Source organism: Dreissena polymorpha, chromosome 9 (assembly GCF_020536995.1).
Source record: "Dreissena polymorpha isolate Duluth1 chromosome 9, UMN_Dpol_1.0, whole genome shotgun sequence".
NCBI lineage: Eukaryota > Metazoa > Mollusca > Bivalvia > Myida > Dreissenidae > Dreissena > Dreissena polymorpha.
This window is the reverse complement of record NC_068363.1, coordinates 39,390,699-39,409,444: the sequence shown is the minus strand read 5'-3', so window position 1 is coordinate 39,409,444 and position 18,746 is coordinate 39,390,699. Positions and strand designations below refer to the sequence as shown.

General features: G+C 36.8%; 1 protein-coding gene across 1 annotated transcript in view; it reads right to left on the bottom strand.

The window, feature by feature from the left end:
* Positions 1 to 18,746, bottom strand: part of LOC127845145 (kinesin-like protein KIFC3) — a 67,328-nt gene that overhangs the window by 20,870 nt on the left and 27,712 nt on the right.

Genomic DNA, 18,746 nt, shown 5'->3' with positions numbered 1-18,746 from the left:
TTTCTTCAGCTGATTTCTAAAATGAAACTTGTTCTCAATAACATGTCTCAATAATGTGCATTTTACCTGTTGAGTGACACCTGACACCGTTTTCTCAATGATCTTCGGTAAACGCTTGACCTCCTTCTGGAGAAGTATGTACGACTCTACGAAGTGCGCTAGGACAGGTCCCGTGGCGACCAACTGCCTTACGAGGCTGCCATATTTGTTTTCAAGGTCCACCATTCTCTCACTGGTAGATCGCCTCTCCTGCTCTACTGCCTCCACTATCTGATTATTGACCTTGATTGTAAGCTGTAAAAACAATCATAAAATATATCTGATTATTGACGTTGATTGTAAGCTGTAAAAACAATCATAAAAGATATCTGATTATTGACGTTGATTGTAAGCTGTAAAAACAATCATAAAAGATATCTGATTATTGACGTTGATTGTAAGCTGTAAAAACAATCATAAACGATATCTGATTATTGACGTTGATTGTAAGCTGTAAAAACAATCATAAATGATATCTGATTATTGACGTTGATTGTAAGCTGTAAAAACAATCATAAATGATATCTGATTATGGACGTTAATTGTTAGCTGTAATGAACAATTTTTGTAAGAAACAATCAATACAGATCATATGTGATTATTGACATTTTTTGTAAGCTGCAGAAACAATCAATACTGATATCTGCTCAGGTTAATTTGAGGCAACCCTTTACGCACATGCATTAAGGACTGTTTTGCCAGAACGCAACTCATTACCGTTAAATATATTACCCTTATTTAGAATTCTATAAACCGTTCCTTTAAGAATTCAGTTAATGTGATTTTACATATACATTCACCAATGCTTATTTTGAATCTTTTATCTTAAGTTATTAATTTTTAAATAAATAAAGTCCGCAAAGCTAGCTAGCAATTCTTAACACATATCAATATCTTATCTTTGCTGTAGTCTTTCTTAAGTCTTAGAATGAAATGGGGAAATTAATCCAGATTTGTTAAATGCTTTTAAGATTTTGAAAAGAAGTCAAACAAATAGAGAAGTATTTTTTTTAAATAAGTTAAGTTTTTAAATCCAAAGATTTCAAAACAAGCAGATCACAAAAATTGCAAATTCTCAACTTGGTATCATGTAACTTTTGTGTTAAAATCAGTAGTATTCAAAGATGATCCATATGACAGAAATTAAAAGGTGACCTGTGGTTCTAAAATGCTGACCTTTTCTACTGAAATGCTAACCTTTTCTATTGAAATGCTAACCTTTTCTATTGAAATGCTAACCTTATCCACTGAAATGCTAATCTTTTCTATTGAAATGCTAACCTTTTCTATTGAAATGCTAACCTTTTCTACTGAAATGCTAACCTTTTCTACTGAAATGCTAACTGTTTCTACTGAAATGCTGACCTTTTCTACTGAAATGCTGACTTTTTCTACTGAAATGCTAACCTTTTCGACTGAAATGCTAACCTTTTCTACTGAAATGCTAACCTTTTCTACTGAAACGCTAACCTTTTCTACCGAAACGCTAACCATTTCTACCGAAATGCTAACCTTTTCTACCGAAATGCTAACCTTTTCTAACAAAATGCTAACCTTTTCTACCAAAATGCTAACCTTTTCTACCGAAATGCTAACCTTTTCTAACGAAATGCTAACCTTTCCTACCGAAATGCTAACCTTTTCTACTGAAATGCTAACCTTTTCTACTGAAATGAAAACCTTTTCTACTGAAATGAAAACCTTTTCTACTGAAATGCTAACCTTTCCTACTGAAATGCTAACCTTTTCTACTGAAATGCTAACCTTTTCTACTGAAATGCTAACCTTTTCTACTGAAATGCTGACCTTTTCTACTGAAATGCTAACCTTTTCTACTGAAATGCTAACCTTTTTTTACTGAAATGCTAACCTTTTCTACTGAAATGCTAACCTTTTCTAATGAAATGCTAACCTTTTCTACTGAAATGCTAACCTTTTCTACTGAAATGCTAACCTTTTCTAGTTAAATGCTAACCTTTTCTACTGAAATGCTAACCTTTTCTACTGAAATGCTAACCTTTTCTATTTCATCTTCATGCTCCTCTTTCAGTTTCTCCTCGAGGGCTGACAGGCACACCTGCTTCTCCAGCTGCAGTTCCTCCCTCACCCTGTTGACAGCGGCTGTCTTTGCAATCATCAAATCCTCCTCCAGTTGCCTATTCTCCAATTTGCATTTATGTTCAAGCTTCAACATGTTTTCCTCAAACAACTTCAACTGGGTAATCATTTCCTCTTTCAGGGCTTCCTTTTCTTCCTCCAATCTTGAGAGCAGTTCAAACTTTTCTTCCTCCATTTTAGAGAGTATTTGTCCCCTTTCCATCTCAAATTTAGAGGCCAACTGTTCATATTGCACTTTTAAAGCACACATTTTTTCCTCAGATTCCTGTAGTTCATGCTGGTGCTTGTCTTTCAAACCTTGAACTATTGCTTGTAGCTCATCCTTGTGTTCTGTGGTAAGTTTGGCTTGAATCTGTAAACAAAAATATGACATTAACCTTTTACTACTCAGATACGCACTTTGATGCCTTTGCAGTTCCTTAGGAAATCAAATTTAATTTAAGACCTTTTTACTAGTTTCAAGTTTTACTGTTTAAGTCCAACTTTATAGTTCTGATGGGCAGCAAACAGCATAAAACCTCGCAGGCTGTTCTGGTTTAATGGTGGTAGCACATAGCCACTTCTAAGTGGAAAAAAAAGAAGCTTTTGCTAATCTTCTTACCATATCTTTGTAATTGAGAGGGCAAATGATGTTTAGTAATGAAAAATATCATAAAAGCGGAAAGTGTATATATATATATATTATATATATATCTTAGCATGTAAACTAGCCGTCATGAGTTGACTGATATGATGTTGAAAACACTGGAAAATCCACGCAAACCAAAGCATGACTTGCTACAACTGTGTAGTCAAGGTGGACCGACTCACCTCTTGGACAGCATCGTGCTTATCAGCCTCCATCTGATCTCGGAGTGCTTTGGTTGCAGCCTGGTGCTCGGAGTGCAGAGACTCAAGTTCCGACCACAGGTCACTGTCGGCCTTCTTCTTGGCTGTCTCCGTCACAGACAACTAGAATCAGCAATAGCAATATGAGCGGCGTTCTGAGAAAACTGGGCTAAATGCATGTGCGTAAAGTGTCATCCCAGATTAGCCTGTGCAGTCCGCACAGGCTAATCAGGAACGACACTTTCCGCTTTTATGGCATTTTTACTTTCAAGCAAGTCCCTCCTTACCGAAAATCAAGTTTAAATAAAAAATTATTTATTTGTTTGACCTTTGACCTTTAAGGATGACCTTGACCTTAAACGTCCACCACTCAAAATGTGCAGCTTCATGAGATACACATGCATGCCAAATATCAAGTTGCTATCTTCAATATTGCAAAAGTTATGGCCAACGTTAAAGTTTTTTTCTGACGGACGGACAGACTGACATACTGACGGACAGTTCAACTGCTATATGCCACCCTACCGGGGGCATAAAAACACAAAGTGTTGTCCCTGATTAGCCTGTGTGGGCTTAAAAGGCTAATCTAGGACACTTAACAGCTGGCGACTCAAATGTCGTATGCATGGGAGCTGATGAATGAAAACTGCAAGTCGACAAGGCATGTTGTACATGTTATAGGCACGGGTAACATTTCTGAGATCTAGAGGTAGGTGTGGCTTGTCGTATACATGTCACATGCAGGAAGTGATCATGACAACTACAAGATGGCATTTTCAGTTTTACTTGATACTGGTTATATGAATATGTGTGAATTCAGACAGCAAAAAGGCGTTGTGGCCAGCTTCATTATTGAGTTGTAAAAATATCAAAACAAAAGTGGTAACTTTACAGACAAAAAATATAGTTCAAACAAGGCTAATGTCAAGCAATATGGTCCCCTACCAGCTCCACCATTGTCAGAAATTCCACCATTTTTAGATTATTATTTTTTTGGTTGCCATAGCAACCACAATTTTTGACGTAGGAACAAAATGATATGACGTGCATAATGTCCATATTGCCATCTATCCATGTTGCAAGTTTCATGAAAAAAATATTAAGAACTTTTAAAGTTATCGCAGAATCCAGAAAAGTGTGACAGACAGACGCACAAAGCGCACACAATAAGTCCCCTCCGGTGAAACCGGTAGGGGACAATAACAAGAGCTGTCAGAGGATAGCGCGCTCGACTATTCGAGCGTTGTGGCCAGCTTCATTATTGAGTTGTAAAAATATCATAACAAAAGTGGTAACTTTACAGACAAAAAATATAGTTCAAACAAGGCTATTGTCAAGCAATATGGTCCCCTACCGGCTCCACCATTGTCAGAAATTCCACCATTTTCAGATTATTATTTTTTTGGTTGCCATAGCAACCACAATTTTTGCATAGGAACAAAATGATATGACGTGCATAATGTCCATATTGCCATCTATCCATGTTGCAAGATTCATGAAAAAATATTAAGAACTTTTAAAGTTATCACAGGATCCAGGAAAGTGTGACAGACAGACGCACAAAGCGCACACCATAAGTCCCCTCCGGTGAAACAGGTAGGGGACAATAACAAGAGCTGTCAGAGTATAGCGCGCTCGACTATTCGAGTGCTTGACAGTATAACCTAAGCCATCATGGGGAAATTGTTCATATTCAATAATTTATTAGACGATCTTTCAAAAAAAAAAAAATGAAAAAAAAAAAATATATTTTTTTTTGGGGGGGGGGGGGGGGGGTTGAGAGGAGGTATAATGTGGGGTGTGGTCATTTATTAGACGATCTTTAAAAAATAAAAAAAGGAAATAAATTGGGAATTGGGGAATTGGGGGGGTAGGGGGGGGGGTAGGGGGGTATAATGTGGGGGTGTGGTAATTTATTAGATGATGTTAAAAAAAAAAAATATTTTGGGGGGGGGAGGTTGGGGGGGGGAAGGGATTCTGGGTAGGGATGTGGGGTATTGTTTGGGTGGAATCCATTGTGGTATTAAGGTAAGTGTTGTTTTGTGAAAGTAATAATAAAATGTGATCATAAATAAAGAAGTTATGGCAATTTAAGCAAAATGTTCAATTATCTAAGTGTAAAAGGGGCCATATTTATGTCAAAATGCTTGATACAGTGGTCAGCTCTTGTTTATAGGTTGGGGTCATGATGGTTAACAAGTATGCAACATATAAAAGCAATATGTCAAAGGATATAGGAACTATTTAGGGTAGTACGCAAACTTTAACATAGATTTATCAATAATATGCATATTCTAAGTATAAAAGGGGCAATAATTATGACAAAATGATTGATAGAGTTGTCTGCTCTTGTTTATAGGTTGGGGTGATGTTGGTAAACAAGTATGCAAAATATGAAAGCAATATGTCAAGGGACAATGAAAATAAATGGGGTAGTACGAAAACTTGTAACATTTGCTGCATATTCTAAGTGGAAAAGGGGCCATAATTATGACAAAATGCTTGATAGAGTTGTCTGCTCTTGTTTATAAGTTGGGGTCATGTTGATAAACAAGTATGCAAAATATGAAAGCAATATGTCAAGGGACAATGAAAATAATTGGGGTAGTACGAAAATTTAACATTTGCATGCTTACGGAAACGCCGACGCCGGGTCGAGTAGAATAGCTCCACTATATATATTTCATTTATAATAGTCGAGCTAAAAATGAACCATTATCTTTTTTTTACACTGCTAAAATATCACCCTGCTAGAAAATAAATACAATCGTATGTCTCCAAAAATTGAAAATTTAATCATCAATATTAACCAAACCATGCAAATTTTACAGTAATTTACTGGAAACCTCTTTCGGTATTCAACAGGAAAAGATTAACTCTTTCAGAGCTGGAACCGAAATTTGAAGGCCTTGGCAAACAGTTTGGATCCAGATGAGACTCCACAGAACTTGGCGTCTCATCAGGATCCAAACTGTTCGCTATTCTGATAGTATTCTTTGAAAAAAAAAAAGAAAATGCTAATTTTAATTTTAGAAATTCAGCAGACGACATTTTAGCAGATGACAAATTTCCCAGCATGCAAAGGGTTAAGAAAAAAACCCTGACCATTTTCTCGAGGTATCTGACTTGATTCTGGGCCTCGTGCAGTTCTTGCTTGCGTGCGTCACATGTGTGCTTCAGTAGTTCGTTCTCTGACTTCACAGCCTCAAAGCGTTGACGTAGTGACTCAGATTCAACCTTCTTCGTAACCGTGACAACCTGAAATATCAATGACTGGCATAAGGCAAGACAAAACAAGAGCACCGCCTTGCGGGTGCAGACCGCTCATCTATTTTCTTTTTAAAGGTGAAGGGACTCTCATTTTCAATCACAAAGGAGGGAGGAGTGGAGTGAAGAGGGGTGTATAGTGTGGGGTTGTGGACATTTATTACATTATCTTCCAAAAAAGCGAAAAAAAAAAAAAAAAAAAAAAATCGGGGGGGGGGGGGGGTTTGGGTGCGATGGTTGGACGGTATTTCAAACATAACCGTTTAAAAAAAAAATGGGGGGGGTATAGTGTGAGGGTGTGGTGGTCATTTGTGAGATGATCTTAAAAAAAAAAAAAAAAAAAAAAAAAAATTAGGGGGGGGGGGAGGGGGAGGGGGGAGGGCACGGGGGATGGTTTGGGTGAAGTCTATTGTGGTATGTCAGGTATGAGTAGTTTCATCAAAGTATCAATCAAATCTAATCATAAATAAAGAAGTTATGGCAATTTTAGCAAAATTTAATAATTTGACCTTGAGAGTCAAGGTCATTCAAAGGTCAAAGTAAAATTCAAGTTGCCAGGTACAGTAACCTCATGATAGCATGTAAGTATTTGAAGTTTGAAAGCAATAGCCTTGATACTTCGAGTGGATCGAAACACAAAATTTAACCATATATTAAAAGTTACTAAGTCAAAAAAGGGCCATAATTCCATAACAATGACAACCAGAGTTATGCAACTTGTCCTTTTACTGTACCCTTATGATAGTTTGTGAGTGTTCCAAGTATGAAAGCAATATCTATGATACTTTAGGGGTAAAGTGGACCAAAACATAAATCTTAACCAAATTTTAAATTTTCTAAGTATAAAGGGCCCATAATTCCGTCCAAATGCCAGTCAGAGCTACATAACTTTGCCTGCACCGTCCCCTTATGATAGTTCATAAATCTTGCAAGTATGAAAGCAATAGCTTTGATACTGTAGGAATAAAGTGGACCTAAACACAAAACTTAATCAAATTTTCAATTTTCTAAGTATAAAAAGGGCACATAATTCTGTCAAAATGCCAGTCAGAGTTACATTACTTTGCCTGCACAGTCCCCTTATGATAGTTAGTAAGTGTTGCAAGTATGAAAGCAATAGCTTTGATGCTTAAGGAATAAAATGGACCTAAACACAAAACTTAACCAAAATTGTCAATTTTCTAAGTATAAAAAGGGCACATAATTCTGTCAAAATGCATGCCAGAGTTATCTAACTTTGCCTGCCCAGTCCCCTCATGATAGTAAGTAAGTGTACCAAGTTTGAATGCAATAGCATTGATACTTACTGAGAAAAGTGGAACTAAACGCAAAACTTAACCAAAATTTTCAATTTTTTAAGTATAAAAAGGGCACATAATTGTGTCAAAATGCACGCCAGAGTTATCTAACTTTGCCTGCCCAGTCCCCTCATGATAGTAAGTAAGTGTACCAAGTTTGAATGCAATAGCATTGATACTTTCTGAGAAAAGTGGACCTAAACGCAAAACTTAACCGGACGCCGACGCCAACGCCAACGCCGACGCCGACGCCAAGGTGATGACAATAGCTCATAATTTTTTTTCAAAAAATAGATGAGCTAAAAATGGTCATGTCCATAACAACTTCACAAGCAATCATTTGATTAAGAATAATTTTCATATTTTGTCAATTCAATGCCAAAATTGGAAAATTAACAAAGAAGGCTCAAGGACAAATATCTTCAAAATGAAATATTTATTCCTTCAGATAAACAAGTGTTTGTCAGAAACACAATGCCCCCTATTGCGCCGCTTTGATGCCATATATTTGACCTTTGACCTTGAAGGATGACCTTGACCTTTCACCACTCATAATGTGCAGCTCCATGAGATACATATGCATGTCAAATATCAAGTTGCTATCTTCAATAATGCAAAAGTTATTGCAAAACTTAAACCAAGGTTAAAGTTTTGGGACACACACAATGAATGACAGACAGACAGGCCAAAACAATATGCCCCCAATCTTTTGATCCGGGGGCATAAAAACAAACTTTTGCAACATAACATGCATTACGAACATTTAAAGCACTTAAATACCTCAGGTGATTTAGTTTGCAGGGTCATGACTTGCAGCTGCAGTTCCCTGTTGTTCTGCTGCAGCCTATTATTTTCCTGCGTCAGGGTCGCGACCTCTTCCCGGACCGAGGTTAGGTCATCACCACGGTTACTCCTAGCAGTGCTCTCCCCTTCCAGCTGTGCACACCTAGACTTCAGCCGCTTAACCTCGTCCTCAAGTTGCTGCAATGTGACAAATGATTATTGCCATGAAAAATGCTTAAGTCACTAATAAACTGAGCAATTATAGCAAGACGTTATTTTGTACTGGGGCAGTGTAACTTAAAGCCAAGTTACAGTTATACCCGTTTCCAAGTTAAAAGGCCTACCCATCACCTAGTAACAGCCTACTTATTGCCTAGTAACAGCCATATATGTTGCCAAGTTGTACCTGTTGTCTATGATTGGCCAACTTGGAGACTGTGGTAGCCTTGGTGTTGTTGTTGTGGGCCTCTGTGAGGTCCTGGAGCAGTTGAAGCCGCTCTGTCTGCAGGTCAGTACACTGCCTCTCCAACACGGACACCTACGAAATACAACTGACACGTTTCATTGAGTCGTGTTAAGAGAAAACTGGGCATAATGCATGTGCGTAAAGTGTTGTCCCAGATTAGCCTGTGCAATCCGCACAGGCTAATCAGGGACGACACTTTCCGCTTTTATGAAATTTTTCGTTAAGATGAAGTCTCTTCATAGCAAAAATCCAATTTAGGCGGAAAGTGTCGTCCCTGATTAGCCTGTGCGTACTGCACAGGCTAATCTGGGACGACACTTTACGCACATGTATTATGCCCAGTTTTCTCAGAGTGCGACTCATATTTGTTTATTAGCTGTTATCTGGCTTTCCACCGCCCTGAAAAACCTTAAACAGCCCAACCCCCATCTATGTAATAATTGCTAGGTGCTGAGTTGAATGTGGAATATCTTGATGGTTTAAAACCCTGTATGAATTTGTTAGATTTGCCCATGGTCATAAGATATGAGACTGTAAGTTTAGCCAAGACACTAAAGATGGAATACAATGTGTGCAACAATTACCTTCAACATATAATACAAATTATTTTTCCTTAGACATATAAAGAAACGTAATTGCATTTTCAAAGGAGAATAACAAGGAAAATGGTTTACCTGACTACTATGTGAACAACAGATGTGTTGACTAGACTTTTTCAGATCACTGCCATTGGTCAAGGACCGAGTCTTCTCGACGGAATCTTGAAGGGTATCGATCTCTCTTGAGTGTTCCTCTCGCACGTTTGTCAGTTCAATTTGAACGTCGTTGAGTTGTGACATGAGAGACCCATTCTGTGACTGGAGCCGTCTCACATCGTCCACAAGTTTAGAGAGGTGTTCGGAGGCCTGGGCGGTGGGCGCAGGGTCTGGGGCTGCATTACGGGCACTGCGGGTGGCACGCTTGCTACGCGGTGTGCTCACTGAAAGTTTAGTTTTTAGTTGAAACCTCTTTATTTTAGCAATCAAAAGCCTAAGGCTTAATGAAACACTCTCAAGTAAGTTTCCTGGGTAGAACCTGTACTTGAAATGTTTGGGGAGACCTAAATAACGCTCCAACAGAGGGGATTGAATCTTCTGGTTGCCAGGTATTATATCAACTACGCCACAGCTACCTTATACCTTACTGAAAATTTACAGTATGTAATAACTCTTGTTGATATAAGGGACAAAATTGACACAAATATTTCAAAGCAGTTTGAGAAATTCAAAAATACAAAACACAATAGTTAAGTTCCAAATAGCAATTTTCTATGTTGCACTAATATGTGTGTAATATTTGTTTGTAACACCGAGTAGATAAAAATGTGAACAAATATATGGCGATTCATAAAAACTAGTGCAGATATTTTCAAAACAAGAAATGTGTTTGTCAGAAACTTCGCCGCTTTGATTTAATTTTTTTTTTTTTTATCTCTTTAAAAAATATAACTTCCCTTGTGAAAATGATCTGTACCTGCCAAATGATAAATAGAAATTATCTCCCTTTAAAGCTTGTTACTTCCCTTGGATTGTTTTTTTTTTTACCTTTTACCTCGAAGGATGACCTTGACCTTTCACCACTCAAAATGTGCAGCTCCATGAGATACACATGCATACCAAATATCAAGTTGCTATCTTCAATATTGCAAAAGTTATGGTCAATGTTAAAGTTTTTGGACGGACGCACAGACTGACGGACAGTTCAACTGCTTTATGCCACCCTACCGGGGGCATAAAAATAACTTTTGTTCTGGTATGTACATATTCAACAAATATACGAGATCATGGCAAAATGTTAGTGCTACATACAGATGATTCAATCAATGATATTCAAATTAACAATGCATATCATGTGTATTATAATGAAGGAACAAGGTGCTGTGTTCAATAAAAGCATATGCCCCCTATGAAAGCCACATCAGTATTGATTCATTGGCCAATTTGAATAAGTCTAAGTCCATAAGTTAGTCAATGTCAAGGTAAAAATATGGTCAGCTGATGTGAATCTTGAATGAAAGTATCAAAGCTTCTTAGGAAGAAGAATTGATGTTAAGCTAAGCGTCAATTTTGATAAACCAAGAATTTTGAAAAATCTGAAAAAGTCTTAGTCCAAAACTAGGTCAAATTCAAGGTCAAAATGTGGTCAGCTGATATGGATGTGTTAATACTGTTTATAGATAACATCCATGCTAGCATCAAAGCTTTGTAGCTAGAGGTATTGATGCTAGATGTAATACGTCATTTTGGATAAGACAAACCAAGAATACGAACGTTTTGACTTATTCCAAAAGTAGGTCAAGGTCAAAATGAGATAAGGGGATGTGGGCTCATTTATAAACAAGAGATATGTTTGTCAGAAACACAATGTCCCCTATTGTGCCGCTTTGAAGCCATATATTTGACCGTTGACCTTGAAGGATGACCTTGACCTTTCACCACTCAAAATGTGCAGCTCCATGAGATACACATGCATGCCAAATATCAAGTTGATATCTTCAATATTGCAAAAGTTATCCCAAAACTTTAACCAAGGTTCAAGTTTTGGGATACACACAATGAATGAATGAATGACGGATAGACAGGCCAAAAACAATATACCCCCGATCTTTTGATCAAAGGGCATAAAAAGGTCACCTGACATAGTGGATATGGGGTCGGCCTAGAGACCGGGAGGTCACAGGTTTGATCCCCACAGTGGGAGCATTCTATAGACCTCCTCATAAGACAACTAGTACTGGTTCTTGTCCCAGGAGTGTTTCAAATAAGCCTTAGGCTTTCTATGCAATCAAGCTAAAATAAATATAATATATATTATATTGGATTAGACTTGGGATGAGTGTGATCAAGTTCAAGGTCATTGTTACTTAATGTACATGAAAAATAGTTTTCACTTAATATCTGCAAATCGAATAGATACAGACAGACAAATGGGGTTGTTTACCCTCGGGACTTCGGTTAATAAACCATTGCCCGAGCACACTGCTTAACATAAAACTCTGCATAAAAAGGTCGAAAACAGCCATCGAATAGATACTTTTGATGCAAGAACATAAACCCCTAACAATGTACCATCCCTGACTGATGATTGGATACAATCCCTGACTGATGATTTGTTAGAATTCCTGACTGATGATTGGATAGAATCCCTAACTGATGATTGGATAGAATCCCTGATGATTGGATAGAATCATTGACTGATGCTTTGATAGAATCCCTGACTGATGATTGGATATAATCCATGCCTGATGATTGGATAGAATCCCTGACTAGTGATTTGTTAGAATCCCTGACTGATGATTTGATAAAATCCCTGACTGATGATTTATTAGAATCCCTGACTGATGATTGGATAGAATCACTAACTGATGATTGGATAGAATCCCTGATGATTGGATAGAATCATTGACTGATGCTTTGAAAGAATCCCTGACTAATGATTGGATAGAATCCCTGACTGATGATTGGATAGAATCCATGACTGATGATTTGTTTGAATCCCTGACTGATGATTGGATAGAATCCCTGACTACTCACCTGAGACCTCTTCAAGCTCACGTATTCTCTCCTCCTGTTCATTGACAATGGCCTGCAGGGTGGCTATGAACTGCTCCTTCTCCTGCAGTTGAGACTCGTGGGTCTTCCGTAGTATCCTCAGCTGCTGACGCTTCGTGGTCTCCTCCCTCTCCAACCGCGCTTTGTAGAGCCGGTTCTTCTCCTTGCAATTCTGTCATAACACAATACATGGAAGGATTTGAAGGAATATATATTTTCTATCTATCAATTGACATTTGAGCTTCATTTTTGCTGTGTTCTATAAGCCTATCATTGCTAAACTCTTAAGTAATTGCCAAGTAGCCACTGATCAAATAAGCGTCGTTTTGGTAAAACACTGGGCTAAATGCATGTGCCTAAATTGTTGTCCTAATTAAGCATGTGCAGTCTGCACTCTTATTCTGTCAATTCTTCTTGTAAAGAGCACTTAACCGTATTCTCAGAAAATCAAGAGGCCAACCATATATTTTATGGACTATTTGTTCGACTTTCGTACCTAATAATGACATCAAAATGGTATAAAAAAATGGTGTGTTATCAAAAAATGTCAATTACAAGTCACAGTAATAATATTATTATTATACCTTTATTAGAAGTAAGCACTCATCCCTTTGTGCATCCTTGGTTGCAAGCTCCTTTTGAAGGGCTCTAAACTCCACCAGTGGGGCCACATCTGAAATAAAATAAATACAGTATCGCCGATGACTAGAAAACATGGCATGGTTCATAATACTCAACATTACTGATAAACCAACTTCATGATAAATTTGTACATACGGGTAAATAAAATCATTTCTTAATCTCAAACTTAATGTAACAGAACGAGCAATTCTTTCCCTCACTCTAACTTGAGTAAACATTAACAAATATAATATTTTCAGAAGAAATTCACTTTATTTAAGTGATTTTTAAAAACTTTAATACATTTTGTTTCAAAATATATTTAATTAAGCATGCTTTATAAGATTTCAGACCTTGGTTGAGATCTCTATGAGTTCCAATGACAACATGACATTTTTTCACTTCCCTATAGCCACACATTCTACATCCAGGCAAACTGACAGCATTCATATACATATCCACAAGCACAACATCGGTGTCTTCTCACTTGGACGTGAATTATAAGAGACAAGCACCAAAAACACTCTTAGGCATACAGATTGCCTTAGTTCTATTGATCTTAGATCATCGGTGTCTGGCCATACAGACAGCATGTGCACCAGTGCAGTGTTGTGCAATACTATCATGAAACTCTATATAGCCCAGGAATAGTTATTGGATAGAGCAATCTATTGGAGTGGGACCAACACACAAAAATACTGTGCATTAGTTTTTCTTATGAATTAGCTCGTGCATGGCTTTGAAGACAAAATGTTCTTTAGCGCTTTCCCACTTAGAAACGTATTTTCACACATTTTTAGTCCCTTAAAAAGTTATATACAATTTAAGAGCTTTCATACTAGATTCACGTTTTAAAGGCTTCATTTCCAAACCTAAGATACTGATGAGCAGCAAACAACATAAAACCTGAACAGACTGCCAGTTACTACTCGCAGGCTGTTCTGGTTTTATGGTGGTTGCAAAGCCATTTATTACTTTTTTCTTATGGGGGAAAGGGTTAATAAGTGGGCCATAGGTTCAAGGTTTCTTACCAGAGACTTGAAGGAATTCAGTTTTCATCAGCTTTTGTGATGTGTTTGTGTCAATTTTTGAAATATGGGCGAGATGTCATTAGAGCAAAATTGCTATGTAAGTTCCATGATGATTGGGCAGTAACATATGACTAACAGTGTTCACAAGGTTGCATTTTAGCCATATACAGAAGACAGTCTAGCCTCCAGGTGTCCATGTTACACGTCTTACAAGCCAATTCATTGAATTGGTGTCCCAGGCTAAATATAGTTTGTTCATGGATAGGTGCAAATCCCTTAATATACGGTAATATACTTAAAAAATAATAATTAAGTGTAGTTGTTTTTTATACATGGCAATTCTTCTCATTGATATCTTAACACCCATGAAGTTTCATGTTGAAATCTTGTATCAAATCTGAGATATAGACTTGAAAAGTAACATCATAAAAAAACCACGAAGGGCAATAACTCTTATTTCAGAAAGTGTACGGTACTGGTACTGGTGCATGGCACTTCTCCTAATTGATATCTATACACCCAATAGGTTTCATGTTGATACATGTATCTTATATAGTTTCTACGATATAGTCCTGAAAAGTTTGTAACAAATGGATGGGCAGACAGACAAACCGACTGACTGACAACTTTCTATATCTCTATGCCTTTGGCGGGAGACAATAACCAAGACGGCCATTTTTGCCCTGAGTCTCAAACATGAATTTAAATGGTAAAACTAGAGGGGTCTTAGCAGGGAGAAGAATTTAGTCATCAAATCACCAACAGGGCAGGGCCGATCTTGACCACAAGTTTTTCTGTAAAAGACCACTATATAATGCAACAACCAAATTCCAAACCTCTGGGCCTTGTGATTTCAGAGATTTTGAAGTCGTTTTTCAATAAAAGTCTATATAGAACATGTGATCCCCTGGGCTTGGCCAGTTTTGATTACTTAGGGGCTAATTCTGAAAAAAAACTTTATACAGGACCGCTACATGTTAGATCATACAAAAAATCACTACACTATATGTAAGGGTAACAAGTTTTCTACCCTCAGGACGGGACCGATTGTACCCCAAAAATTTTGATTTGAACAAACTTGGTAGAGGATCACCATACAATGTTTAATGCCAAATAACTTACCTCCATGCCTTGATGTTTCAGATAAGATATTTAAAGGTTTCATTTTTTATATACAAATAGGGAAACAATTACCAAACCTCTATTAGCTTTTTTTACCAAAAGTCATTTATCTTCTGATGAAAAATCGAACTTACATGAAATAAACCCAAATCCAAAAGATATCTTAGACTTAAATACACATACTCTGTTTGTTTTCCTCTTCATCTGATGATGTTGGATTCTCCTTATCACTTTCATCTGAAATAAACGAAGAAAGTAGATATTAAAGGGCCTTTTCACGTTTTGGTAAATTAACAATTTGGTAAATTGACAAAATTAAAAAAAAATGTTTCAGATTTGCAAATTTGTGTTGTAGTTATGATATTTGTGAGGAAACAGTAATACTGTACATTTACCATGCTCTAAAATATCCATTATATGCATCTTTTGACGATTTAAATACCTGAAAATTATAAAGCATTGCAACGCGAAACGATTGAATTATTTGGAGAGTTCTGTTGTTGTCGTTATATTTTGTGATACTACGAGGATTGCTTATATAAAGTATAAAATACATTACTCATTGTGTGAGCACATATGGCTGAGAGGTCTAAGCGATAGACTTTACTCCAGGGGTCAGTGGTTTGAGTCCGATTGAGGGTTACATTTTTTTCTTTCTTTAATTTTATTCTTGTTTTTTTACTGGAGCTTTTTAGATCCAATGTAACATTTATCAACATAAAGCATTTAGTGACAACTTCAACACATGCCAAAATCTTGGAAAAGGCCCCCTTTAACCAACATGGATGTAGCATAAATTGTTTCCAAGTGAATGGCAAACACGTGGTAGAAATAAATAAATAATTAAGGTAGTGCAATACATTACATGGAGAAAGAAATTCCAAGAAACGGCAGAAATGTGTAAGGACAAATAACAAGCCTTTAAGTATAACATAAGTCCTTACATTGTCTTATGAGTGCAGTCAGCTTCCAATTGCCATTGCCAAATACATTATTTTGTTACTGGATTCAAATATACGAGAAGTCTCACAATATATACTGTTAGTTATGAACCAACATGCACGATTCTTCATAGGCTTGCATCACTGTGTGTAGAAAACTCTAAATCCAACAAGAAACATGAAAATATGGGTATATAGTTTGCGTGCATTTGAGTAGCTAAACCTTTCCAACTATTGACTTCGACAGAGAAACAAAAACAAAAGCAGTTTAATCCCGTGATTGGATTTTCCTTTTAAATTCATGTAGTATAAAAGATTTAATAGCCAGTGATATGAGTACTTAAAATTCCAAAGGATTAGCATAGCTTGGGATTAATGCTAAAAGGCATACATGTACCTACAAACATTAAAAGTAATTGGGGTCAATCTTATAGTCAAAACAGGGCAGTTTTGAATGTTAACAACAATAAAATCTATATTTTAAGAAAAACAAAATCAATAGATTAGAATGGAGATATGTTTTAACATATTCAAATATTTTCAATTTTAATGTTATTTGTCATACATGCCAGACGTCCCGATCTGGCGGGACAGTCTTGTTTAAGGGCCTTGTCCAGGCGCCCCGATATAGACAATTGTACCCGATTCGTAAAAAACAATGTAGGTTCTATAAGTTCATAATAACATTCGCTTTTCAGCTCCCTCTATTTGAATTTGCCATCGCAAATCCTTTTATTGCCCCCTATTAACAAACCATTTCTACCATTCGAGTGCACCAGTGCTGTTTTTGACACCTAAATTATCAGCAATTTCTCTGCAAATTATTTATTGATCCGGATTCACACCATGTGCTTTGATGATAGGGGTCACAAATCGCTTTCAATCATGTGTAGATGAATCGTAGTGAATTAAAAGCCAACGTCTTCTGTATTTCATGGCCCAATCAAGTCAAAGATACTATTACACAGTATTCTGTGTATTAAACCACCTGAGGCTAAAAAAACTGTCAAAACACCAATTTTGTATATCAAAACAATTGAGCACAGAACACGTACCACATTGATGTTTCACATTTTAACTGATGTCAGAAAATAGTTGTGCATTGCATCAATCCAAAATTAGAGTTACCGTTATTATTCTAAGTTTTTGGACACTTAAAAAATATCATTGTTTTTCATGTCCCAAAATTTAGATACGAAAAATATTCAAAAAGTATAAGTGTCCGAAAAATAAAGACATAATCTTATGTCTGTTTGTTAATTATTATATTGAATATAAAACCAATTAATAAATGTGCAATATTTTATTGTGTTGCACTCTCCTTTCTCTGCTTAAAATAAAATACAACTTCACTTATTTGCGATCTCTAACCTGAAAGGGACAGTCTACTCTCGTTATCTCGACATCGGATATCTGATCGAATATGTCGAATATTCGATATCTCGATATAAAAATTTGTTCCGAGTCCCGATTTTACATGTATTTGCCGTAGTTTATCTCGAGGTGCGAATAACTGTCCCAGGTCTGCAAGGTGAGAAATGTTTTCTTTGATACTTCACCGTCCCGCTTCGCGTGGCTGCTCCTGATAATGTACGGTAGATAATTATTTGTTAATTGCATCAATGACCACACATTGTAATGTCGTTAGCCATTAACACTTGAGTAAGGCCTGGCACTTTAACTGCAATTAACTGCAATTAATACACAGCTGCCGAAAGGTCGAACGACTGATTGTTTTAACAAACAACATTCCACAATGCTTTGAGTTATATATTTTTTGCGTATATAAAACTGCCGCCAATTTGCAGAATGGATTCTATCCTTGAACTTTACTCAGAATGGCTTTTCATTTTTATTTATCCTGTACTAATAATCGATTGATCTATGCATTTCAATTTCAAGTGTACATGTACAGTTCAGTATTCCGGAACGGATTACGCATGTTCAGATGAAAACCCTCTTCTTGATTGGACGTCAATTGCATCATACTTTAAATAGCAACTTACCGGATGTTTAAACTGACAGTTTAGAAAAATGATAACCGCATGTGTTCATGCAATTCTTTAACACTTAGAGTCATTTAAAGCATTAAACTAGCAAACTTAATGGTGCCTCGTAAAAACGCGTAATAAATATCAGGTCATAGATAGGGTAGTAGAGGTATTATGCCACATAATGACGGCTTAGTAAGACCACTTAGCGGGTATTTAGATGTTAAAAACAAGGTAAATTTTCATCTCAATTTTCATTGAAACACGCATAATCGTATATTCTCGAACTCTCGTTATCTCGATATTTTTCTTGTTCCCGCCGACTTCGAGATAACGAGAGAGTAGACTGTAAATTAAACGTGTATAAAAAACAACCATACTGTTTCCTGAATATGATATAATTTCAAATGCTGTTGGGTTAAACCATTGTTTATAACCGATCCCATGGTATCCACCAATAAAGCAATTGTAATGGTCCATTGCCCTTAGTGCATTATATGATTATTCACAAGCACACAACAGCACCACAAAACATATAATGCCCTCTGAGAAAACAGGGTTTAATGCATGTGCATAAGTCACCCCAGATTCGATTGAGCAGTCCATACAGGCTAATTAGTGACAACTTCTTCCTCCTAAACTGGATTTTCG